This window comes from Patella vulgata, chromosome 9, assembly GCF_932274485.2.
Source record: "Patella vulgata chromosome 9, xgPatVulg1.2, whole genome shotgun sequence".
Taxonomy (NCBI): domain Eukaryota; kingdom Metazoa; phylum Mollusca; class Gastropoda; family Patellidae; genus Patella; species Patella vulgata.
This window is the reverse complement of record NC_065887.2, coordinates 3,795,746-3,822,425: the sequence shown is the minus strand read 5'-3', so window position 1 is coordinate 3,822,425 and position 26,680 is coordinate 3,795,746.

The following is a 26,680-nucleotide window of genomic DNA, read 5'->3' as shown; positions in this document are numbered from 1 at the left end:
TCATTGAGCCACCGCGACTCCTTTATGTGGGATATGGGCGTTCTTCCTTTTCCGTCACTTACAAAAGACGTCATTAAATTCCATCACGGTTCACTCGAACACGCTTAAACTACTTCAGACATACAAAACTAAATCCACAGTTCACGCGTGTCTCGTCATATTTTACACATTATACGGTGACCCTCGTGTTGACCCCTGGGCGCGTAAGCACCGTTAAATCATCTTATTGTTAATTACAGGTAATTGGAGAACATCAAAAGACGCCGCTCTCGTTGCACGAATGATTAATGAGGGGGTCTTTCAAGTATAAGTTACGTTCCCTGACCCAGTCTAATGTCAAGGTCATCGCTGGTAACGATCGGTCTGTTCACTTCTCGTATAAAATAAAACCAATATAAGGGCTGGAGTTTAACATTGTCTGCCATATCACCTAAGATGAAAGTGGACGTTAAGCCTCAAGGAACGAACGGATGGGGTTTGACGTCCACACAATACATTTGTCCGGGATTCTGTATCGTGAACACCAACATCATGCAGGTACACGTGAGATATCCCGCCACTAGTGTACCTGTATAATTGTCACAGAACAACACCCAGTACAGCCGTACTATGAATCATTTAACCACTCGAGATATGTGAAAGAAACCAACCTCTCTTGTTTTGTTATCTTTCATTAATGTTTAAGAACAGGGAATGACATTTTGTCTACCAGAGTATTGATTTTTGTAAATATTATTTTGTGCATTAAAATAGTAAAAATTAATGATTAAACGCGCTCAGTTGAAACATACAATGTCATTGTGACCTACAAACTTATTGTATTTTATAAACCGACACGTGTCTACAATGTTTGAGAGAGAGAGAGGGAGAGAGAGAGAGAGAGAGAGAGAGAGAGAGAGAGATGGGGGTTTAACGTCCACTCGACACAAACTAGGTCATTTCCGGACTAACATATGGTGGTTTAATTTAATTTACATAATTCGCTTGCGCGTAGGGGTCTTTAGCAGTGGCAGGAAACCGGAGGACCCAGAGAAAATCAACAAGGTTGGACAGGCGACCCTACTCCTTGTCACGTACAACCGGAGATTCGAAACCATACAATGTTTGACAACTCTAGTTCTTAAATTAATTGGCGACTTAAATAATCTTTGTTTACACTAACTGATGTTACAGAGAAATGAAAACAAATGAAATGGGGTTTAACGTCCTACTGTTCTGCTCCGACTGGGTTAATGAAGACGGGCATACGCCATACAGCGTGCTATGAGGGAAATTTTGCCAGGACAGCGGCACTACGGACTACGCATTATATCGAAGCCCAGCTGCCAAGGGATCTTTTACACGGGACCTCGGTCTTTCGTTCCATCCGAACGACTATCCCTTTTCCCTTGCCAAGCCCCCCCCGTCCTGCACCACTGACAAGGGGGGGGGGGCACGCCGGAAGCTCCCGATGAACTTCCTCGGTCAACGTCAACTCGACATAAATAAGGTCATTTTGGAACTAACATATGGTTCAATTTTATTTCAATAATTCGCTTAGGTCTTTCGGAGTGGGAAGAAACCAGAGGACCCGGAGAAAACCCACGAGGTTGGACAAGCGACCCTACTCCTTGTCACGTACAACTGGAGAATCAAAACCACGCCAATTGACTCAATGACAGACCTTATGATACAACGCGCACGTGCTAAGCATTCGGCATTCCAACCCAATTAATGAAACAATAATTAAAGATTCATTATGTAAGAGCTAAATCGGCCTATTGTGGCTTTAAAAGTTACATAAATTATTATTTAGACATTTATACAGATCATAATCATATCGCCACATCAAAATTGAGTTAGGACCAAATTTGTAGTTACTAGGATATGTGCTTCCTGTTGTTGTACTAGATATTCCAATCTTTTGATTTTGTAAGCAGTTACACCCATGACACAACCTAGCAACTTCCTTTATTTGCTAGTATACCACAGCAAAACCTAGTAACTCAATAGTCAAATCAATGGATGAGCTGGGGTTTAATATTCATTCATTACGTTTTCCTTTGTTTTCTCAAAATAAGAAAAAAGTGAGTTACTAGGTTTTGCCTTTTGACGGGAGTTCGCTCAAAATAAAATAATTTGAATGAAATTTTCAATATATTCATTTTTCATTATCTCGATATTTATATCTTACATATAATGCACCTTTAAGGCTGAAATGTCAGTTTATTTAAATTGAGATAAATCGAGTTATACACAGTCTGTTTCACAATCGAAATTCAGAAATCCACTGAATAAATTTTGTGTTTATTTATGAAAAAAAAACAACCCAGAAATAACTATGACCAGACTATATGCAAATTTTAAAAAAAAGACAAAAAATCCCAAACAACCCAACAACCTGAAATGAAGAGACTGTATGAAAACAAGGTTTATTTTTCATGTAGAGGAATGTTGTTATAGATCGGTTCTGTAATACTTCAGGTCTGCTTATTCCTTAAGGTAGAGAAGCCGACAAACCGTTACAACCACCAGGTTTTTATATTGATGTACACAGAAATAGACACAATATGTACTTTTAACTCAAGTAGGACAGCTGTACTTTTATTTCTTTTGTGATCAATGGTTTTATCGCACATGTTTACTAATTAAATTAATTGAGCAGTGTCTTTTTTGATTGGTAAAATTTGAATTGAAATGGATTTCAGCGTTTTACTTTCTGCAATAACTTGACTATTTGGAGATGTGATTTGTTATATATTTGGACTTAATATATATTCAAACCAATTTATTTATGAAAAGTTTGCTTCAAATCTCAGAACATTTTAATCGGGTGGAAAGTACCCCAAGAATTCTTGTTTGTCACGTGATGTGATTGACTGGCAGGTCCATTTATAACTTGTATTTGTCGTTATTCGCTGTCCTTATACCACAAATGTGGAATCCTAATTAAATTCTTGAATTATTCTCTGCCAACTTCTTTTCACTAACTTTAATCGCTGTACTCTGTAGTCTGCTATACGTTCAAGCGTGTAACTGTTCTGACAAACGCTAGCCAAGTGCCCTATACGTCATTCCAAGTTAAGAGATAGAGAACAGACCACTGGTTACATAGACCACCAGTGAAAAACCTCCTCCTTACATTGGTATATTTCAGGGAATCCAGTATTCACCAAGTACGGATTGGTGTTTCTACATGGGAATGTATCTTTAAGAGAAACATACGTCACGCAGTATGCTATGAGGGTAATTATGTACCTGACAGCTTCATGGTATATGGTGTTGTTATATTCCATACTCTATTACTTTAACCATACCTAGATTACACTGAGTCAAGTTATAGATTACAATGTCTGTGATTGAGTCAAGTTATAGATTACAATGTCTGTCGTAGATTGTAAATTGCAAGGTCTGTCATCGAATCAAGTTTTAAAGTTTCGCTAAACCCCATTTTATCTTATTTCACTCCGTTATCCACCGAGATCGAGAGTTTAACGTCCACTCGGCACAAACTAGGTAATTTCGGGACTAACATATTTATTTCAACGATTTGCCTGCACACATGGGTCTTTAGTAGTGGGAGGAAATCGGAGAACCCGGAGCAAACCCAAGAGGTTGGACAGGCTCCTTGCCACGTACAAGCGGGGAATCGGAAACACGCCACATGACTCAATGACAGATCTTACGAAGCAACGTGCATGAGTTACCCCCCCCCCCCCCCAAATGTATAGAAGCTATGTTAATTTTGTTTTACGTAGACAATTAAACCCCAAATCTACGCGACCACAAGTCCAGTTGTAGTGGGAGGTCGCGTCAGGGTCATACGAGCAGCTTTTGACCCTCTGACGTTAGACATTTGATTAACCTATCAGCGTTGATGTTTCTGGTGGGATACCCAGTTCCGTTTAATTGGCTAAACGCTCCCATCAACCAGAACACAGGTTATATAACAACTCTTCCAGATTTTGGCGTAGTAAAGACAAGTAAAACGAAATTTTGAACTATAAAAAACGAAACGAAATAGGATCTGTGTTTTAATCAGATTACTACTTTCCAGGACTACTGGGATAATTAAGAAAAAACAACGTTTACACATTTCATTATTATAAATCATTCACATTGGTAAAATAAATCGTAGAATGTTTTTCCTTTGAATACGAAATATGACCATAAAACCATGTTGGTGTCATATTTTAACTCACATCTGTCAGAAATCAAAGAATAACGGATTTTATATCCCCCCAGTCCCGTGTCGTTAAATCATATTAGTTAATCGTGAAAACATATAGAGATATGGTTTTATATCACCACGGCCATTTGTAAAGTCTTTCATAACTCGAATTAATATATCCCCCGAAAGATAAAACACACGGCCATAAAAACCAAGTTCGATATAAAAATATTTTGGTATGAGAACGGAGACAATAAAACGCTGGAGATCAAACAATACACAGAAATAAATAAAAGATTCAATAAAAAGAAAAATTCTCACTTGAGAAAATCAGAAAGAAATAAACCTTGGCGAATCAGGCGTGTTACAAAGAGATAAAACTGCTACTCGACATCGCAAACGAATACGTGTTACGTCACATGGTCTAACATCAAAGGAATATCGTCGGTTTGATGTCTGCGCCATTAAATAGATCAGAGACGATCCACAGGAAGTGACGATTCCGGCTTTAACGTCAAATGGAGGGTTAAAGCCGATTAGCGGATAGTCTCTATCATTCAGACGGATATTATACGAATATTGAAGACTGGTGGGAGGACCTGGGTGACCGAGACTGATTAACGGAACCCAGTTCTTTAGAATGGAGAGATTTTAAAGGGCATCTAGCTTGTGTTTATTATAATGGCGTATGGTATTAGTGGAACTGGTTATTGATTAGCCCCGTTGGTGCACAAAAGTAGGACGTTAAACCCCATTTCGTATACATGTGATAATAGGCCTACATTTACACATCTCACTTTATTCACAGAAAACAACACACATTTCAGTGCGCGTTGCATCATATAAGGTCTGTCATTAGGGCAAGGGTTTCGATTCCCCGCTTGTACATGACAAGGAGTAGGGTTTCCTGTCCAACTGGTGGGTTTTCTCCGCCCCCCCCCCCCCCCCACACACTGCTTAAAAAACCCTACACGCAAGCGAATGATTGAAGTAAAATTGAACCATATGTTGGTCCCGAAATGACCTAGTTTGTGTCGAGTGGACGTTAATCCCTATCTCTCTCTCTCTCACACACACACACTCCCTCTCTCTCTCTCTCTCTCTCTCTCTCTCTCTCTCTCTATCTTGGTACATTGAACAACGGTTTTCTATTAGAGGTAAATAAATCGGTCACGATGTGTTAACTTGTGGTCTGATGCCATTAGGATTAGATCGTGTAGAGTTGTCGGTTTTAATGTAAAATAATGTCAACTTGTATCTGTCCAGTTTCATCAGATGAGATGAGATGAGATGAAACGAGATTAAATCAAGCTAACAATAAATTAATTAAATTATCCCGGAAGTGGTCGATCTTTATTACTTTCATTATTCTTACAAACTACGACTAATGCACACTAGCCCCCTTCATCCAGACCAATTACTAACTACAGTGTGGAATCATCGTAGAATGTGGATAACCGAGACTACTAAACCGTTAATAACAAACTATCACCAAGACAAGTCAATCGGGACTAAGTGTCATCCTGATTATCTAGGATGTATACAACTTCACAACCACGGTGGCTTATTGTCTGTCACTCTGGACCGCCATTATCAACGACAAAGACATAAACATTAAAATAAAACAAAATTGTCTTGTTAGCGTAATGAGAGTCTATTTTGAGGCAAGTTTGCGATGTCAGATATGACAATGTGTTATGGGTAGGTAACCTTAACATTAAACCCGAGCTTTAACCAGAAATGCCCACATGAACTCCTCACCAACTCTTTTACCCTTGTCCACATGAACTCCTCTCCCCAACCTAGCTAGACACCTCTCCCCAACCCAGCTAGACTCCTCTCCTCAACCCATCTAGACTCCTCTCCTCATCCCACTCGAACTTCTTTTCCTACCCACATGATACTCTCTCCCCAACCCATCTAGACTCCTCTCCCCAACCCAGCTAGACTCCTCTCCCCAACCCATCTAGACTCCTCTCCCCAACCCAGCTAGACTCCTCTCCCCAACCCATCTAGACTCCTCTCCCCAACCCATCTAGACTCCTCTCCTCATCCCACTCGAAAACTTCTTTTCCTACCCACATGATAGTCTCTCTCCAACCCATCTAGACTCCTCTCCCACTCCTCTCACCAACCCATCTAGACTCCTCTCACCAACCCATCTAGACTCCTCTCTCCAACCCAGCTAGACTCCTCTCCCCAACCTAGCTAGACTCCTCTCCCCAACCTAGCTAGACTCCTCTCTCCAACCCATCTAGACTCCTCTCCCCAACCAAACTAGACTCCTCTCCCCAACCTAGCTAGACTCCTCTCCCCAACCTAGCTAGACTCCTCTCCCCAACCTAGCTAGACTTTTCTCCTCAAATGAGAGAGAGAGAGAGAAATGGGGTTTAACGTCCACTCCATGGTTTAATTTTATTTCAATAATTCGCTTGCGAATAGGGTCTTTAGCAGTTGGAGGACCCGGAGAAAACCCACGAGGTTGGACAGGCGACCCTACTCCTTGTCACGTACAACCGGGGATTCGTAACCACGCCAGTCGACTCAATGACAGACTTTATGATACAGCGCGCGCACGCTAACAATTCAGCCCCCCCCCCCCCGGGCAAATGAAGACGAGTATACGCCATTCAGTGTGCTATGAGGGACATTTTGCCAGGACCGCGGCTCTACGGCCTACTTTTACATCGTGTTCCAATGGGTCTTTTACGTGCACGCCAATGTGTACACGGGACCTCGGTTATTCATACCATCCGAACGACTAGACAGCTGTTCTTGTCAGGCCCTCTGTCCTGCATTACTGACAAGGGAGAACCACGCCGAAAAATCTGGATGAACTTTCTCGCCTAATGCAGGGATCGAACACTCGACCTCCAGACTAGTGAGCCAGCGTCTTACCCACATAGCCACCGTGACCCCTGCCGTAATGTAATGTAATGTAATGTACTACTACCAGATATTTGATCATGTTCTATAAGTAGGTGGATTAAGATGTTATCTAGTGATATTGTAATTAGACAGTAATAGATTCATATGTAGCCAAATTATCTAGTAATCATGTTTAAATAAATTGATAGAGTGCATGAACTCCCAACCACCAGGATGTCTACTCAATCGATCCTTTATAGACCGTACATAGCAACGAAATGAAATGAAATGAGGTTTAACGTCCTACTGTTCTGCTCCGACTGGGCTAATGAAGATACGCATACACAATACAATGTGCTGGGGGAAATGTATACACGGGTCCTCGGTTTTTCGTCCCATCCGAGTTACTAGACAGCTGTCCTTGTATATAGCAACTAGTAACACACAACCTACAAGGTGGGAGTTCACGTTCTCTGATGTCGGGTACCAAGCAAGCGACATTTGACCCGATTACGTCAGTCATTCGATTAACCAATTAGCGACCGCCATGTATTTTTTTTTATCTACTTTTGCTTTGTTTTGATTTCTATTGCCGCTAATGTCTACCCACAGTTCTGCGCAAAAAAGGTCAAACGCTCGATTCGACTGACCATTTGATTGGCTGACCCCTCATTTCAAGCAGAACACGTCTACACGTTTGCGATTGTGATTGATGTAGCTATGTTAATGTTGTAATTGGTGTAGCTTTGTCAATATTTGATGTATTTGTGTATATATTGTAATTGATGTAGCTGTGTCAAGATGGTAAATAATGTAGCGGTGTTTGGATTGTAATTGTCCAATCATTTGATTTGATATTTGTTTTTTATTTCTTGCAATGTAGTTTATTTTATCAGTCGACTTGTCTTGTTGGTTTTGTTTTGTCCGCCGGTTTGTCTTGTTGGTTTTGTTTTGTCCGCCGGTTTGTCTTGTTGGTTTTGTTTTGTCCGCAGGTTTGTCTTGTTGGTTATGTTTTGTCCGTCGGTTTGTCTTGTTGGTTTTGTCTTGTCCGCCGGCTTGTCTTGTTGGTTTTGTTTTGTCCGCAGGTTTGTCTTGTTGGCTTTGTTTTGTCCTCAGGTTTGTCTTGTTGGTTTTGTTTTGTCCGCAGGTTTGTCTTGTTGGTTTTGTTTTGTCCACCGGTTTGTCTTGTTGGTTTTGTCTTGTCCGCCGGCTTGTCTTGTTGGTTTTGTTTTGTCCGCAGGTTTGTCTTGTTGGTTTTGTTTTGTCCGCAGGTTTGTCTTGTTGGTTTTGTTTTGTCCGCAGGTTTGTCTTGTTGATTTTGTTTTGTCCGCATGTTTGTCTTGTTGGTTTTGTTTTGTGTGTATTATGGTTCTCGTGCACCTATACACAGATTATTCAGTAACATGTTTTATACAAGTTCAACCGTTCTTAAAACCAGGCACTACCTAACTTACAATTGTGATGTCTTGTCAAAAATCGATGTGTAATTATCCGAAATACTTTCACCGCCTCAAGAAAGGGAAGAAAAAGATTAACACGTATATGTGAAAAACTTCATGGTTCAACCATCTTCTTTATTAGACACCAATATCTGAATTAATGTTAATTAATAACTACCTCTGTCCTGTTACGTCTGTCTATCCGCCCGTCCGTCCGTCCGCTCCTCCAGCTGTAGTGTTTGTTAGTTTGCAACAATAACTAATTAATCTAGAACAGTCAAATTTAGTGTCTTGAATGAGAGAGGGAGAGGGGGGGGGGGGGGGTGAGAAGGGGTTTAACGCCCAAACGACACAAACTATGTCATTTCGGGACTAACATATTGTTCAATTTTATTTAAATAATTAGCTTGCGCGTAGGAGTCTTTAGCAGTGGGAGGAAACCGGAGGACCCAGAAAAAACCCACGAGGTTGGACAGGCTATCCTACTCCTTGTCACGTACATCCAGGGAATCGAAACCCCGCCAGTTGACTCGATGACAGACCTTATGATTCAGCGCGTACACGCCAACCATTCGGCTACCCCCCCCCCCCCCTGTGTCTTGAATGGGTTAGACAATAAGCATTTTCTGTTTCAGCTAAGCAGAGACTTTAGAATACAATAGATATCTCTCTATCTATGTGTATCAATGAGGAAAAATAATCAGACTCAATGATCAGCGATATACCCAGTGGTGCTCAAACGTTATTATTCTATCATTGATCGGCAAGGCACTGATAACGTGTTTTATGTATTTAACATACAATAAATTATTAATGTCACCTTTATAAACCCGTATACAAAATGAGGTTAAAGAGAACATCTCTATAGGATACCGGAGTAAGGGGAGGCTACGATAAGACGGGCCTGGCACCTAAACACTAAACCCACAAAGATGACATCTACCAATCCAGAGAAGAGATGCATAATATGTATCCGCAAAAATGCTGTCTCTAAGAGATCAACTACCAAGGAATATGTTTTTTATTAAATAAAGTGAAGAACTTCCCACTAAACCTACTCCATGGTCTAAGGCCGTAAATGGCTAGTGATGTTTTTACTAATCCAGAGAAGAGACGTATATATGTACACATAAATGCTGTCTTTACGGATCAAATACCTAGGAATATGTTTGTTTTATTAAAGAAAGGGAAGAACATCCCACTAAAACCACTCCATGTCCTGCGGAGACGTTAGATCAGCAACTTTTTTTTATCATCATCAATATCTGTATTTGTAACAGTCGTGTGCGCAGTTGTCATCCAACATGTTTTATTCTGTTGACGACGGTTACGTCATTGATAAGATCTTTCTGTTTTTAAAGGAGCTAAATCGCTAACATTTGGGACCTAGAAATTCACAAAAGTGGGTCGCAACGAATATATTACTGTAATATGAATGTATATAAACTGATTTACATTTAATGGTTTCCGTTTTTAGTACAATTTAAAATCAGTTATATTCGGCGAAATAAGTCAGCAATCTCAATCGAGTGCAAATTTCTAGCGTCTAGTTATTCTAGTCTACATAACTCCATTTGATTTGGTGCAATGTATCTAGTCTCGTCCCTCGAGTCTCTCAATACAACTGGGGCTGAAGCGCATTATGGTACACGATTCGTGTACCAATGTTAACAAAATTATTTTATCTTAAATATCGGATATCAGAAGCTCATCTTTTCCCGGTAAGTTTACATCATCAATGTTGATTTAAGTTGACCAATAATTCGTGTTTTCGATGTCGGAGATTTTGGAGGATTTTGAGTTACGGACTTAGGTCCTTTGATATATTATAAATTATTAATATCACCTTTATAAACCCGCTAACAGATATTTCTATTGATTGTGTTCTATGTTGATGTGAAACAAGATAATCCTCGTATTAATAGGTACAACTAGTTCATCCAACATTTCAATAAAGGAATTACAAATGAACATTAGTGAGAGATTGTGTTAAGTTATGAACAATGATGAAATAATGTATAAAACAACTTAATACCTCGGTGTAAAAAGCCATTGTCTGTAATAAACAATGGATTGTATCTCAACACATGTGATGTTGCATGTCATCGATTGAAATGAGATAAGGTTTAACGCACGCCATTTCTGTACCCAATAGAAATACAATAGGGTTTAGCGACCAACTGCTCTGACCCGAGTGGCCTAATGAAAGTCGGACATACCACATACAGTGTGCCATAAGTTAAATTTGTCCCGGACAGCAGCACTACAGCCAACTCTTATATCGCATTCCAACTGTCAACGTGCACGCCAATGTGTACACGGGAACTCGGTTTTCCTTCCCAATCGAATACGTTGTTGGGGGGTTGGATGGCTAAATGGTTAGCACGTGCGTGCTGTATCATAAAGTATGTCATTGAGTCAACTGGCGTGGTTTCGAATCCCCGGTTGTACGTGACAAGGAGTAGGGTCGCCTGTCCAACTTCGTGGGATTTCTCCGGGTACCCCGGTTTCCTCCCACTGCTAAAGACCCCTACGCGCAAGCGAATTATGGAAATAAAATTGAACCATATGTTAGTCCTGAAAAGACCTAGTTTGTGTCGAGTGGACGTTACCCTCTCTCTCTCTCTCCCTCTCTCTCTCTCTCTCTCTCTCTCTCTGCGTTGTCCCTTGCTAGGTCCTCTGTCCCTGCACCGTGGCTCCACAATTGAACCGTGTTGAGATAATTCTATATCGTGAAATGAAATGATGTTTAAGGTCCTGCTTGTTTTCACCGAATGAACAGATAGTTTTGTATATAGAGCAAGTAGTCTCAGTCGGGCCTGACAAGGACAGCTGTCTAGTCGTTCGGATGGGACGATAAAACCGAGATCCCGTGTACACATTGGCATGCACGTAAAAGACCCCCTTGGCAGTTGGAATTCGATATACCAGTAGGCCGTAGCGCCGCTGCCAGGGCAAAATTGTCCTCATAGCGCACTGTATGGCGCACGCCCGTCTTCGTTAACCACAGTCGGACGTTCAACCCCATTTCATTTTATTTGTTTAATGTATAAATAATAGATTACACTAGAACAGATGGTGTCAAAACAGACATTAGTGTAATGGTCAAGTTATTCAGCTCTCATACAATAAACACTAAAAATAAAAATTTAATATATTATTGTTTATCAATAGTTTCCACAAGAACGTTTATTACCGTTGTATATATATAATAAACAATCAAAACCATTAGACAAAATTCAAAGTCCTAAAAATACGGTATAGGTAAAACAGTGTAATCAGCAAATGGACTATTAATATACAATCAAAATTATGTAATTTATGCTAATATTTGTGACTGTCGTTTGTCTGTTCAGGGGTGGCTACAACGCATGCATCATCGAGGAAAAAGGGGGAGGGGGTGTGACGGGTGTCGGGCTACAAGCATGCATCATGACAGCTGAAACATTTCATTGTGTTTAAATACGTCACGATTCTAATCACTCTACCTCGGTCGTTGGGACGGGTAAAACTGTGACATGGCTGCATTCCGCGTCCCTATAGATTACAATGCTGTTAATTCCGGTTGTTCTGGACAATCGAGATAGATTCAGACAACACTAATCAAACAATGTGTTACTTTCACTTATTGAACAAATTAATATATTGAAAATTTCATTCAAATTACTTTATTCTGAGTCAATAATTTATCACTGTTTGGACGTGAACGTCTAAACAGCTTATTAAGACTGACGGGTTTAAGTTGTTTGAAAACGTATCACATACGTTGAATCTGTTACTCGGCCCTAAGGTAAAGGATTTTAACACAAAAAGGAGCAGTTTTATTCTCCAAAATATTATCGGGATTGGCCCTTTAAGTAATGTCTAAACAATATTTATATAATATTTGAAAGCAAAATAAAGACCTGCATTAGCTAGATTTAGCTTTGTTTAACTTTAACTGGATGTTTAACTTTTTTGTACTGATAAACTTAGCGTATAAAATGGAAGGCTCCATGGATCAATAATAAACTATTGTATAGGGCATAAAATGGAAGGCCCCAGACAATGAATATTAGTAAATGAGTACGTATTATTAACCCGATAAACTATTGTATAAAATGGAAGGTTCCAGAATGTATTAACCTTTCCACACTGACAAATTATAGATCCACAGTTAATTTAAATTTAATTCAATAAATTATTCAGTATATTTTGAATATTTGTAATGACAATTTGATTACAACACCTGTTTTCTGGACAATGGCTGCTTGAGGATATAAAACATAAAATTAAAATTAAAATTTATGCAATTATTTACATGATTAAATTACAAGAAAAGAGGAAAACAGCGATATTAATAGCACAAAACACACACCACTGGGAAAATATTGTGTTCTTGACAATAAGTTCTTACAAGGACCTCGTCTTTATTAGCCCAGTCGGTGCAGAAAAGTAAGACGTTAAATCTCTTTTTTTTTATCAGAAAACAAGAGCCCCAAGTGTCTAAAAGTGTGTCTAAAAAGTAGGTCCGTCGCTAGGTGAAAGGTGATTTTAGTTTGAGGTTGTTACGCTTTTAAATAGACCCGTATATAAATAAATCGTAACGCTGATGTCAAAATAACACGCAAACGCCCTTGTAATTCCTATCATCCAGTTATCAACAATATTAAAAATGATTTACGAAGATGAAACCGGAGATAAGAGCGTGCGAGGATAATTTAAAGTAGCATGCTGGTTATACAACGTGACATGTAAGTGCGTTAATAAATTAGCAGTTCATTTGAAATAAATATGTTGTCTATGCTTTCCGTATGATGATGTAAGCTGTATAAACCCCATTTCATCACATCACTGTAAACATACATTATGCAAGAGCTAAATCTGCCTATTGCAAGTCTTTATTTAGACTTCAGATAGAAATTATAAATTAGACCTTTATTTACATGACAAGCTCAACAAAATCAACTCTGTAGACCCTCGGATGGCTTGGATACAGCTTGGATTTAAACAGTCGTCCATTTTATAATTAAATCAAAAAATGGCTGACCAAGCTAACGCTTACCGTTAGCCACTGACGTCACTACCGGAGACTGTCGATGAAAGGCCTGTTAATCGAGGACACCATAGCCATTGAGAATGTTACTTGATAATCAAGAATATGTGGGTGGAGTTATCGTCTGTCAATCAAACGATCGACAATTCTATGAGACAGTGACAACTCAGTTCAGAATAAAGTAATTTCTCTGACATTTTCAATATTTTTCTTTACCATCTATTTTTTAATTTTTATAGCAAGAATGGTCAAATGTTTATTAAACCTTTAAATAATGTATCTTTAAGTTTAGTCGGATTTTATAGGCAATTTAGATCATTTTATAGTTAAAAATATTCTATTTGAGTACAAATAACTCAACGATATTAGATCAAAATATTACCATTATATGTCGCTAAATCATTTATTGTCACATAACGATATATATTACCTTTGTATGTCGTTAAATCATTTATTACCTTATAACGATATTAAATTATGCTGGTGGGTGTTCTTTTATAGAGGGATATTTTTATTGCATACGGGGGGGGGGGGGGGGATGGCTGAATGGTTAGCACGTGCGCGCTGTATCATAAAGCCGTCATTGAGTCAACTGGCGTGGTTTCGAATCCCCGGTTGTACGTGACAAGGAGTAGGGTCGCCTATCCAACCTCGTGGGTTTTCTCCGGGTCCTCTGGTTTCCTCCCACTGCTAAAGACCCCTACGCGCAAGCGAATTATTGAAATAAAATTAAACCATGTGTTAGTCCCGAAATGACCTGGTTTGTGTCGAGTGGACGTTAAACCACATCTCCCTCTCTCTCTTTCTCTCTCTCTCTCTCTCTCTCTCTCTCTTATTGCATACGTAACCAGCCGTAAGCATCCACTGCGCTGTACAGTATTAAACCTGTGATAATACAGGCTTCACTCAAGTAAACCAAACTGAAATGAAATGAAATGAAATGAGGTTTAACGTCCTACTGTTTTGCTCCTAAACTGGGCTAATGAGAACTGGCATACGCCATACAGTGTGCTATGAGGGAAATTTTGCCCGGCCTACTCTTATATCGAATTCCAACTGCCAAGGGATCTTTTACGTGCACGCCAATATGTACACGGAACCTCGGTTTTTCGTCCCATCCGAACGACTAGACAGCTTTCCTTGTCAGGCCCTCCGTCCTGCATCACTGACAAGGGGAAACCACGCCGGAAAATCCGTACGAACTTTCTCGGCCAATGCAGGGATCGAACACCCGACCTCCAGGCTAGCGAGCCAGCGTCTTACCCACTTAGTCACCGTGATCCCCGTAAACCAAACTAACCGCAAGTTAACAAGGAAGGTACAATAGAAATAATACGATCGGTCTTGACGGTCGTCTGCTGAATGACCTGGCTTGATGGCGATAGGTTTGTTATATTTGTGTTTCATTTTCTGTAATAATCTGTGATATATGATTTTTATTATCTAATTCTGATAATATTTAGTTTGTCTCGCAGACATCATCATACGATAGCGAAATGTAGTACGTACGGTTCGTGCTGACTGCGACACACTCGGCAAACTTCAGCAGATTCCAGTACCCCACATCTAGCCTCGGCTGTATGACGAAGTCCGCCATTGGAATTACTTCAAGTTTCCGGATTACCAACGGCGTTGCCCATGACGACGCCTTTGAAGAATGTTTTATCATACAAATATTTCAATGTCTGAAGCAGTTTTTCTTTCAATTTTACCCTGTTTTCTTCAAACAATGACAACTTAATTTGCACTGAAAATTCTACACACGCTTCGAACAACGCAATTTTGATAACTTCCTTTTAACAAGTAAAGCGGCAAGCTTTCTTAATAAGTAAACCGGTGCCGCATCGCAATTGTATAGGCGTAGGTACATATCGATTACCGTCATACAGCCGAGGCTAGATGTAGAGTTACGTAATCTGCCGAGGTTTGCCGACTGGACTGCGACACTGCCTCATTGACATGGAGTTCAATCCCGGTGATGTCGGAGAAAGTACGATGGGATTTTCCAGTGGGGATTCGTTTTTGTCAATGGTGTAGGAAAAAGGGCCCGGCAAGGAGCAGGACAAAGGGCCTGCAAGGAGCAGGACAGAGGGCCTGGCAAGGAGCTGGACAGGGGTCCTGGCAAGGTGTAGGGCAGAGGCTCTGGCAAGGTGTAGGACAGTGGGAGGGGGCTGACAAGGTGTAGGACAGGGGGGTGGGAGTGGCAAGGAGCAAGGCAGAGGGCCTGACAAGGAGCAGAACAGAGGGCCTGGCAAGGTGCAGGACAGAGGGTCTGGCAAGGAACAACGTTGAGTCGTTCGGATGGAATGAAAACACGAGGTCCCATGTACATGTTGACATGTACATGAACCGTTGTCAGTTCAGATTCGGTTTGAGCAAAATTACAGAAAATTACAAAACTGTTATTATATCAGTCAATTACTCAATTGATTATATTATTACAGTTATTACTAAACTGTTTATAATATTATAACAGCCAAATACTAAACTGTTTATATTATTACTGCTTATTACTGGGCGACGTTTCGACTTCTCTAGTCATTATCAAGCTATGATAAAATATAAAAATATTATAACACTCAGTTACTTAAACATACATTAAGCAAGAGCTAAATCTGCCTATTTCAGGTCTTTCTTTAGGCCTGAAATGTTATCTAGCTTATTAATTACACATTAATTAACTTATCCAGACCATAACCAATTCTCGATGTCATCGCTATCCTGCGATATTTCCTAGATTAGGACCCGATTTGCTGTTCAACTTTCATTCATGATTTAATCATGAAATGGATAATCGAGACTATGTTTTTTTATTGTACCGACTTTAGTAATGGTGATCGAGGCTAGGCCGAAAATTCAATCGCTAAATTCTCAATTCAGAATGGATCAATTTGACTGACATTTTCAGCAAATTCCCTTTACATTATCTAGTTTTTAACTATTATAGTGAGAACTGTCAGCTCTTTATCTAATCTCCCATAATGTATCTTTAACTGTTTAAAGCCTCGCGAATAAAACTTGACTTTGGATTTGAAATTTAACCTTGAAGAGAATGTCACATAATGACTCAGCTGTGGTCTAAATTTAAAATGAATTACGCAATTAGTGTATTGGCTATATTTGTGTCATACACGGAATCAGCAACGCGGAAAACAACGATGTATTCAACACGGTCGTTCAACCCGCCGGGTTACGTTGACACGAGAGTCTATAAAGTACACAACACGAGCGGTAACAGGATTCAATTGGAAACAGTATTTATTGTAAACACCAAATAAGACGAAACGGGGTTTAACGTCCTACTGTTCTGAATCAACTGGATAATGAAAGACGAGTATTCACCATACAGTGTGTTATGTGTGTGTGTGGGTGTGTGTGTGTTTGGGGGGGGGGGGGTGCCCAGACCGTGACACTACGACTTACTCTTATTTCGAATTAACCAACTGTCAAAAGAGAGAGAGAGAGAGAGAGAGAGAGAGAGAGAGAGAGAGTTTAATGTCCACTCGACACAAACTAGGTCATTTCGGGACTAACATGGTTTTGATTTTATTTCAATAAATCGCTTGCGCGTAGGGGTCTTTAGCAGTGGGAAGAAACCAGAGGACCTGGAGAAAACCCACCACGAGGTTGGACAGGCGACCCAACTCCATGTCACGTACGACCGGGGAATCGAAACCACGCCAGTTGACTCAATGAAAGGCCTTATGATACAGCGCGCACGTGCTAACCATTTGGCCATCCAACCCTCCATTATTCTTCATGGGCCAGGCTAATGAAGATGGACAGACGTTATGCAAAGAGGGTAATTTTGCCCAGGCAGCAGTGCGTCTTCCTACTTTTCGTCCAATTTCTTCTGTCAAGGGTTCTGTAACGTGCACGCCAATGGGTACTAGAAGTTTATTTACCGTGCCAGGCCTTCCGTCCTGCACAACTGAAACATCCCGAGGCACTTTCTCGGCTAACACTGGCATCGAACCTGGAACCTCACTGAGCCATACTAGAAAAATGGGGTTTAACGTCCACTCGAAACAAACTATGCCATTTCGGGACTAACACACAGTTCAATTTATTTCAAATAATCGCTTGCGCATAGGAGATGAAGACAAATACCCCCCCCCCCCTCCAAACAAAACCACGTACACACGTGGGATCAAAGCCACACCACGTGACTCAACACACGGTTTAATTCTATTTTATTTCAATTATTCGCTTGCACATAGGGGCCTTGAACAGTTGAAGGGTGCGGGGCGGGGGGGGGGGGTGTATGCGTAGGAGCCGGGGGGGCAGGCCCCCCCCCCCCCCAAATTTATTTTCGGGCAATGAAAAGTTCGACGACCTTTTTTTTCTATTAACGTTTAGAGAAAAAATATAACTAACTTATTTCTATGAGATCCACACTGCCCGAAAAGTATTTTCTCGTCTTTTTCTTGTCCACTGCATATGCCCGAAAATATACCCGAAGCTCTCTTATGATAGGTATGCCCGAAAAAACGGTATTGCCCGAAAATAGGTATTGCCCGAAAAACGGGCATCGGGCCGGAAAGCGGCAGAGGAAACTAGCAGTAAAACGCGTTTGCGACCGTCAAATATTCCAAAATTTTCTTGGCGGGTCATTCTCCTCTCAAAGAAAACCGGCGCCGCTGTCTATAAATCCGAAATTTTTCGGGCATTTCTAGTTTTGCTTCCCTAACTGTCATCGAGCCCTAATAAAACACTAATTTTACTTTTCTTGTAATTGAATATCACGAATTTTTACTGAATTGACTATGGATTAAAACATTTTGTCTGGAGCCACTCTACTTTGTGCGACATTTTTCAGGCATCGATTATTATTTGTGAATGCAGATGCAACAGTCTGATTGGATGGTTAGAATTCAGAGTGGGATTTCAGTTACAAAACCATTGGATACTTTTGGAGTTGCTTACACGGGCTAGAATAGCAGAAAACGCATTTACGGTGATTAAATTTTCAAATTTTTCTCCGGGAGGGTGAGGCCTCCATATACCGCGCGACGATTGATTGGTTGTTTGGAATTCGGGTCAGCCAGGTAGGCTATATTGGACCAAATTGAAGTTGTTGTATTCACAGACTGGAATAACAGGAAAACGCGTTTGCGGCAGTTACATTTTCAAAATTTTCTCCCAACGGTCCCGTCTTCGTTGACTGGAAACGATTGATTGGAATTCGAGTCAGCCACCTTAATAAGGCTATAATATATATTCGACCACTTTGAAGTTGCTTTGTTCACCGGCTGAAATAGCAGGAAAACGCGTTTGCGACAGTTAAATTTTCAAAATTTTCTCCTAACGGTCCCGTCTTCGAGGACTGTAAACGATTGATTGGAATTCCGAGTCAGCCACCTTAATTAGGCTATATTAGACCGCTTGAAGTTGCTTTGTTCACTGGCTGAAATATCGGGAAAACGCGTTTGCGGCAGTTAAATTTTCAAAATTTACTCCTAACGGTCCCGTCTTCGAGGACTGTAAACGATTGATTGGAATTCCGAGTCAGCCACCTTAATTAGGCTATATTAGACCACTTTGAAGTTGCTTTGTTCAACAGCTGCAATAGCAGGAAAACGTGTTTGCAGCCGTCAAATATTCCAAAATTGTCTTTGGGGGGGGGGGGGGCGGGGTATACAAGGTCGCTGCTGTCTGTAAACCCGAAATTTTTTCGGGCATTTCGGGTTCTGCCCCCCTAACTGTCATCGAGCCCCTACGCCTATGGGGGGGGGGGGGGGTAACTTAGAGACCATCTATGACCCATCCATCCCCAACCACTACAGAAGACAATCTCGACATACTAACGTTTTATACGGACCGACCATAGATTTCTACTCGATATTATATCGTTATGTTTATTACGCTATGACCTTCTATCAACCTAGTGCATTTCATTTCATATCCAGTAAACACAATTTATTCACGTGACCCAGTTAACATGTTTTTATAATTTAGCCATCAGCTGATGTTGGCGTCACCGAGAACAGTATGACGTCACTCTTGGTAATTATACACGAAGTAAACATTGGACTCTCCCACGCGGATGACTCAGTCCCCAGTTAAATAATAACAATATTTTAACCTATTAAATATTATATTTATTATTCCAAGAAACATGTACATTCATGACAAAATAAATATGAAAATAAAGAGCAAAAACTACAAAAATATAATTATACAAACTGATTGAATTATATGTGGTGAATGATCTGCTTTTTACGGATAACTCATGAAATCTAGCAACAATTACACAATATACCGGTTTTATTCCAATACATGGGGATCACGTGGCTAAGTGGGTAAGACGCTGGCTCGCTAGCCTGTAGGTCGTGTGTTCGATCCCTGCATTGGCCGAGAAAGTTCATTCAGATTTTCCAGCGTGATTTCCCCTTGTCAGTGATGCAGGATGGAGGGCCTGACAAGGACAGCTGTCTAGTCGTTCGGATGGGACGAAAAACCGAGGTCCCGTGTACACATTGGCGTGCACGTAAAAGGTCCCTTGGCAGTTGGAATTCGATATAAGAGTAGGCCATAGCGCCGCTGCAAGGGCAAAATTTCCCTCATAGCACACTGTATGACGTATGCCCGTCTTCATTAGCCCAGGTTAGGAGCAGAACAGTAGGACGTTAAACCCCATTTCATTTCATTTCATTTCCAATACATGATGCACTGAGTACTAAATATTCAAATTCATATCCTGGTTTTAGTTCGGTCCAAAGAGACCGTTGATTTGTAATATTATTAACTAGAATTCCTGGCTTTTATCTAGATTTCGTCTGGTTAAAATCTGAATTATATTCTTAGTTTTGGAGAAATTGAAACTTTCCAGACTTCAGTCTTGAGATGAACTAAATCCAAGGGTTAGGGTTGGGGTCATGTAGAGGGATGATTCATTTAGTCAGCCAATTAATGACCTTGTATCTAGAAGGCAAGGGCTATAGGGCATTTGTATAGTGATTAAAGAGTTATTTAATGACTTGAAGGGTATTTTTATACCAATAGCCACGATTAAACTGATGTTGGCGGTACTAGCCGAAACACCTGTAGCCGAAACACCTGTAGCCGAAACATCTGTGGCCGAAACTGTTGTAGCCGAAACACCTGTAGCCGAAACATCTGTGGCCGAAACCCTTGTAGTCGGAACCCCTGTAGCCGAAACCCCGGTAGCCGAAACCCTGTAGCCTAAATCCCCTGTGACCGACACCCCTGTGGTTGGAACGTTCATCACCCAGTCCAAGATTTGAAGATGCTGAGACTGATATCCGTCTTCATTAGCCCAGTTGGAGTAGAATAGTAGGACGTTAAACCCAATTGCATTTCATTTCATGTCCAATACTCGATAGTACACCTAGATTTGTTTAGTGTAGTACAATCCTCCTGCACTTACTATACTAGTACAACTACGTTTTATGTTCATAGTCTATTAATAGAACTTATTTTAAAAATTATTTCATCGCCTGTTATTTCAAATTAAATGATGTAAACATGTTTTGATCTGATAATAAAAATGTTTTTTATAGAATCGGGTGATGTGGTGGTATGCAGTTTAAATTCCTGTATACCTCCACACCCCTATACCATCACACCCACACACACACACCCGTACAATACAAGATGATAAGGTTTAAACAATTTCTATTCAATAAAATACTATTTTTATAGATATGTATGTTTATATCTGATAGTTAGATTATTTAAAAATGGTTTCCCACGTACGAAATAAATACATATTCAATCTAATTTATCATTACATTGTTAGCCTTAATACTATTTAAAAATCGCTTCCCACGTACAAACAGTGTTATTTGATTTGGACTAAAGGCATATCCAACAGAGAGAGAGAGAGAGAGAGAGAGATGGAAGAGAGAGAGAGAGAGAAATGGGCTTTAACGTCCACTCGACACAAACTAGGTCATTTCGGGACTAACTTACGGTTTAATTTTATTTCAATAATTCGCTTGCGCGTAGGGGTCTTTAGCAGTGGGAGGAAACCGGAGGACCCGGAGAAAACCCACGAGGTTGGACATATCCAACAGATTAAAATACAGATCTATGTTTTCGATTCGTTTCGTTTTTTTTACATTTTTGATGGCGTACACTACATGAAGATGTAACCAGTTGTAGTGGAATGTCGCGTCAGGGGTCACGTACAAACTGTGTTATCTGATGATATATTTCAACTAAACTGTGTATTGTTTAACTAATGTACAGTTCTCAGTGACGAAATACTGTTCCAATAATCTGAAATGAAAAATTACGACGTGACAATACATTCAAAGTGACCCTTTGAATTCAAAATTAATTCCACGAATTAAAACAATGTTCGCTAACCAACTATTTCCCCCAGTAAGTAGCGGCATAGGCGTACGAGCTGGGGGGGGGGGCGGCCGCCCTCCCATTTTGGGCACCAAATGCTGGTAAAATTTGGGCACACAATTGTACTTTGTAAAAGTTGTATAAAAAAATATTGTGTTCTTGAATGTGTCCAATTTAACAGCGAATTTTTTATTATTATGTAACATACTAAGAACCTAACTACATTTTTGGGGCACCAATCACCACCGCCCTTCTAGTCAAAAATTTCGCCGTAAGCCTATGTGTAGCGGGGTCGGATAGCCGAATGGTCAGCACGTGCGTGTTGTATCATAAGGTCTGTCATTGAGTCAACTAGTTCCACAGTGAGTAAGACGTCGGGTCGCTAACCAACTAGTTGTCCACTGAGTAAAACGTTGGCTCGCTAACCTTGAGGTCCCAGTGTTGACCCTCAAAGTTCATCGCGATTTTTAGATCGTGGTTCTCCCTTGTCAGTGACGCAGAACAGGACAACGTATAGCCGTTGGCATTTGAAATTCGAAATAAGAGTAGGTCAACATTCCCCCCCCCCCCCCTAGTGTACACGGGGCCTCGATTTTCCTCCCATCCAAACGGCTATATGTTGTCCCTTGTCAGGCCCTCTCTCCTGCGTCACTGACAAGGAGGAACTACGCTGCAAAATTCCGATGAACTTTCTTGGCCAACGCAGGGATCGAGCAGGGGAACTCCAGGTTAGCCTGCCAGCGTCCTACTCACCGAGCCAGCGTAGCTCAATCAATGGCTTATTCTTTCACGGGTCGTTTATATGTTTGAAATAGCTTTATTTAACGTCCGCTTCCACCGCAGCGATTACGCCGACCGTGTACGTAAAAGATCCACGAGGCTGGACAAGCGACCCTACTCCTTGTCACGTAGGCCTACAACCGGGGAATCGAAACCACCCCAGTTGACCCAATGCCAGACTTTATGATACAGCGCGCACACGCTAACCATTCGGCCATCCAACCCCCCTCCATAAAAACAACAGGTATACATTGTCCGTCAATTTTACAGCACCCCTCGATTTTCTGAGCTAGTTACGGCCATGGGGCCTGTTTCACGAAATTTTAACTAAGACAAAATCCAAATTTTAGTAATTTGATTGGATAATATTAGACTGATTTTAGTGCTTAGCCAATCAAAAGTGAAGTATCTTCTAAAATTTGCATTTTTTTTTATCTTTTATAGTTTAGATTTGTAGAAAGAGGACCGTGATTACAATGTTTAGGTGATCTTAAACTCCTATATAAAGACGATATTGCAGATTTTACAACAAAACAATATTGATAAATTACGCATTTAAACCTGTAATAGGATATGTTTATACTGTAGAGAAATAGATATAAAAATTATATACAGGGTGATCTTCAGGTCATTCATTTATATATTAATACAAGCTGATTGTATTACCTGGGAAATAGGAGATAGAAGTACTTTTATATTATTACAAGCTGATTGTATTACATGGGAAATACGAGAATGTCGTATGTGAATTTTCTAGCCAGATATAAATCATTTTATAAATCCCTACACTTTGTAACTTGATGACGTATTAAAGAGACAATTATGTAACTTGTCATGTGTAACTCAGCTGTGGTGGCTCAATGAGCAGGCTTCATCCCGGTGATGGCCGATAACATTTCCTCGGGAATTTCCGGCGCGGTATACCCTTGTCAGCGGTGCAGGACGGAGGGTCGTTGTGATGCGATGCAATCTGATTACAATACAGATCTATATTTCGTTTCGTTTTTTTAATACTTTCGATGGCCTACACTACATGAACATCTGACCGGTTGTACTGGAAGGACGCTGTGACAGTATTGGTACTTTAATCAGGTTCTTGGATGACAACACTGGTATATACATCTAATAATAGTTTTATTCTGCTTCTTACAATATTAGGTACAAACATCGTGATGTAAACGACCGTAGAACTAACTATATGGAAGGAGTCATGACTTAATTAGCTTGGCTTAGCATGAGTGTGCTAACTCCAAAAGCTGTCGTCTCGTACCGTCTCGTGCCAAGGCGCCCGCCTAGCATGGCCTCCTGGACCCGCCTTAAGATTCGTTTCTGTTCCGAGTTTATAAACGTATTCGAGACAAAGGAGCTCATTAGACACCTGTCTAATGTATCAAGCATCATATGAAGGTTTAACATTCAATATAGTTTATCAGACAAAGAAAGTTAGATAAGACATGCCAACAACAAGTTATAGTTACGCAATGACATAAGGAATACTACCAAGATCTCCAGCCGGGTATTGATAGCGACAGGTTTATGTTACAATCACTAATACGTATTTTAATATGGCAGGACGCCTCTATGACATAAGTCATTATGTTATATACCTCTCTTTGTTTGAATAAAGTTATGAATTATATGAAATAACTTTTAAAGACTATTACAAAATTAGATACCTATGGAGTCGATAATTACTACTCTTATAAAGATATAAACAACAATAATAATAATGAAAAAATATATAAAAACAAACAACACTCGTAAAATGTCGTATACAAAAATGTCTATAAACAAAAAGAAAAGGTAAATGAAACACACACGAATTTAAAAGTTATATATACATGTAAAATGTCATAATATCCAAAAATGAAAAGGTCAATGAAAAACACACGAACTTGAAAGTTATATACACACAATCGGTCACACACGCGAGTCAATGAAAAAAAAACACAAACGAGATCCTGGAATCACAAACACAGACTACTCTTATTATTCACATAAATGGTGGAATCGCGAACACAAACTACTGTAATTATCTTCTTAGACCGATTATTTGGTGGAATCGCGAACACAAACTACTGTAATTATCTTCTTAGACCGCTACTGCACTGTCGTAGCCAACTGTAGGGGTGGGGTACATATGATGCCCTTCCTCGTTCCAGTAATGTTGAGGGGTCAGAATATTCCCTGCTCCGTTTAGTTCAGCTCTTCTTATTGACCGGTAGTCTTTTCATTTTCCATACCGTCTGGCAAAACGGCGTGTTATGACATGTGCATATGAAGAGTATTAACTGCCACCCGTGCCGAAGTTTTATCATCTGCTTATCATATATATCATGGAGTGAACTTAATTAATAGTTAATCAAATTAGCAAGTGGAACAGATTTGACTTTAGATATCGATCTAACGATATTTACAGTATTATTTACATGGATACAATTGAAATTAGGGAGTCATATTGTTTTATCTCAAGAATAATGAATGATCTGAACACATTTAACCAATCTTAAATAAGATATTTTTGAAAGAACTAACGGTTTATCTCTATAATTTTTAAACACAACACAAAATAAGACGATACGTTCGCTCTTAAATCCGAGCACAACCCTCCTGGGGTTAAACCACTTAACATAAACTTCTCCCGTTACATATCGGGGCATTTCCCAATAAAACTTTGGGGTATTACAAATAAAACTCTCTACCGTAAATATCGGGTCTCCCGTAAACCTCGGGGCATAAATATATATAGACAAAATAACAACAACAAAAATTATAAGAGATAAAACCGTTAATACCGTGTGATTAAAGAGCTATATCTCTCAATTAGGATACGCTTAACTCTATTCCAGATAATTAAACAATCATAAAACATTTCACATCGCAGTTATTAGCCTGATAATACTTAGCTACTACTAAATTTAAAAGCCAAAATATGTGTTCAAAACAACCAATGATAATTCATAATTTTTTTAAAAACAACATGACGCATTTTAAAACAAATAATATATATACAATTTTGTTTTAGCCATTTTCCTGTTCCACTACTAGCTTGAAAGGCAATATATTAAATTTAGTAACTACACCATGATATTTAATGACGCGTGATGATAAACTGCAGATTTCCAGTTAAATTATAATACATAGCACTAATGTCATTTTATGAACCGTCGCCATGGTAGGATTTAGAAAAAGAATTACCTGTGAATACTAAAATCTGTGGCCTGTGGTCGTCTAGTGGTATAAGACTTCAAGCGTTGCTCTGGTCTACGGCATCAATTTATATGTGACAGTATTGGTACTTTAATCAGGTTCTTGGATGACAACACTGGTATATACATCTAATAATAGTTTTATTCTGCTTCTTACAATATTAGGTACAAACATCGTGATGTAAACGACCGTAGAACTAACTATATGGAAGGAGTCATGACTTAATTAGCTTGGCTTAGCATGAGTGTGCTAACTCCAAAAGCTGTCGTCTCGTACCGTCTCGTGCCAAGGCGCCCGCCTAGCATGGCCTCCTGGACCCGCCTTAAGATTCGTTTCTGTTCCGAGTTTATAAACGTATTCGAGACAAAGGAGCTCATTAGACACCTGTCTAATGTATCAAGCATCATATGAAGGTTTAACATTCAATATAGTTTATCAGACAAAGAAAGTTAGATAAGACATGCCAACAACAAGTTATAGTTACGCAATGACATAAGGAATACTACCAAGATCTCCAGCCGGGTATTGATAGCGACAGGTTTATGTTACAATCACTAATACGTATTTTAATATGGCAGGACGCCTCTATGACATAAGTCATTATGTTATAACGCGTCAGGGGTCGTACGAGCGGCTTTTGACCCTATGACATCAGACATTGATTAATCAATGAGCGTTGACTTTTCTAGTGGTTTACCCACAGTTCCGTGCATCGCACGCCAAGAACTCGCCGTAACAGACCGTTTTATTGGCTAATCCCTCGTTGCAACCAGACGCGGGTTATATAACAACTCTCCCAGAACCTAGTATTGTGACGACAAGAAAAACGAAACTTTGAACTATAAAAAATGAAACGAAATAGGAACCGGAAACAAGAGT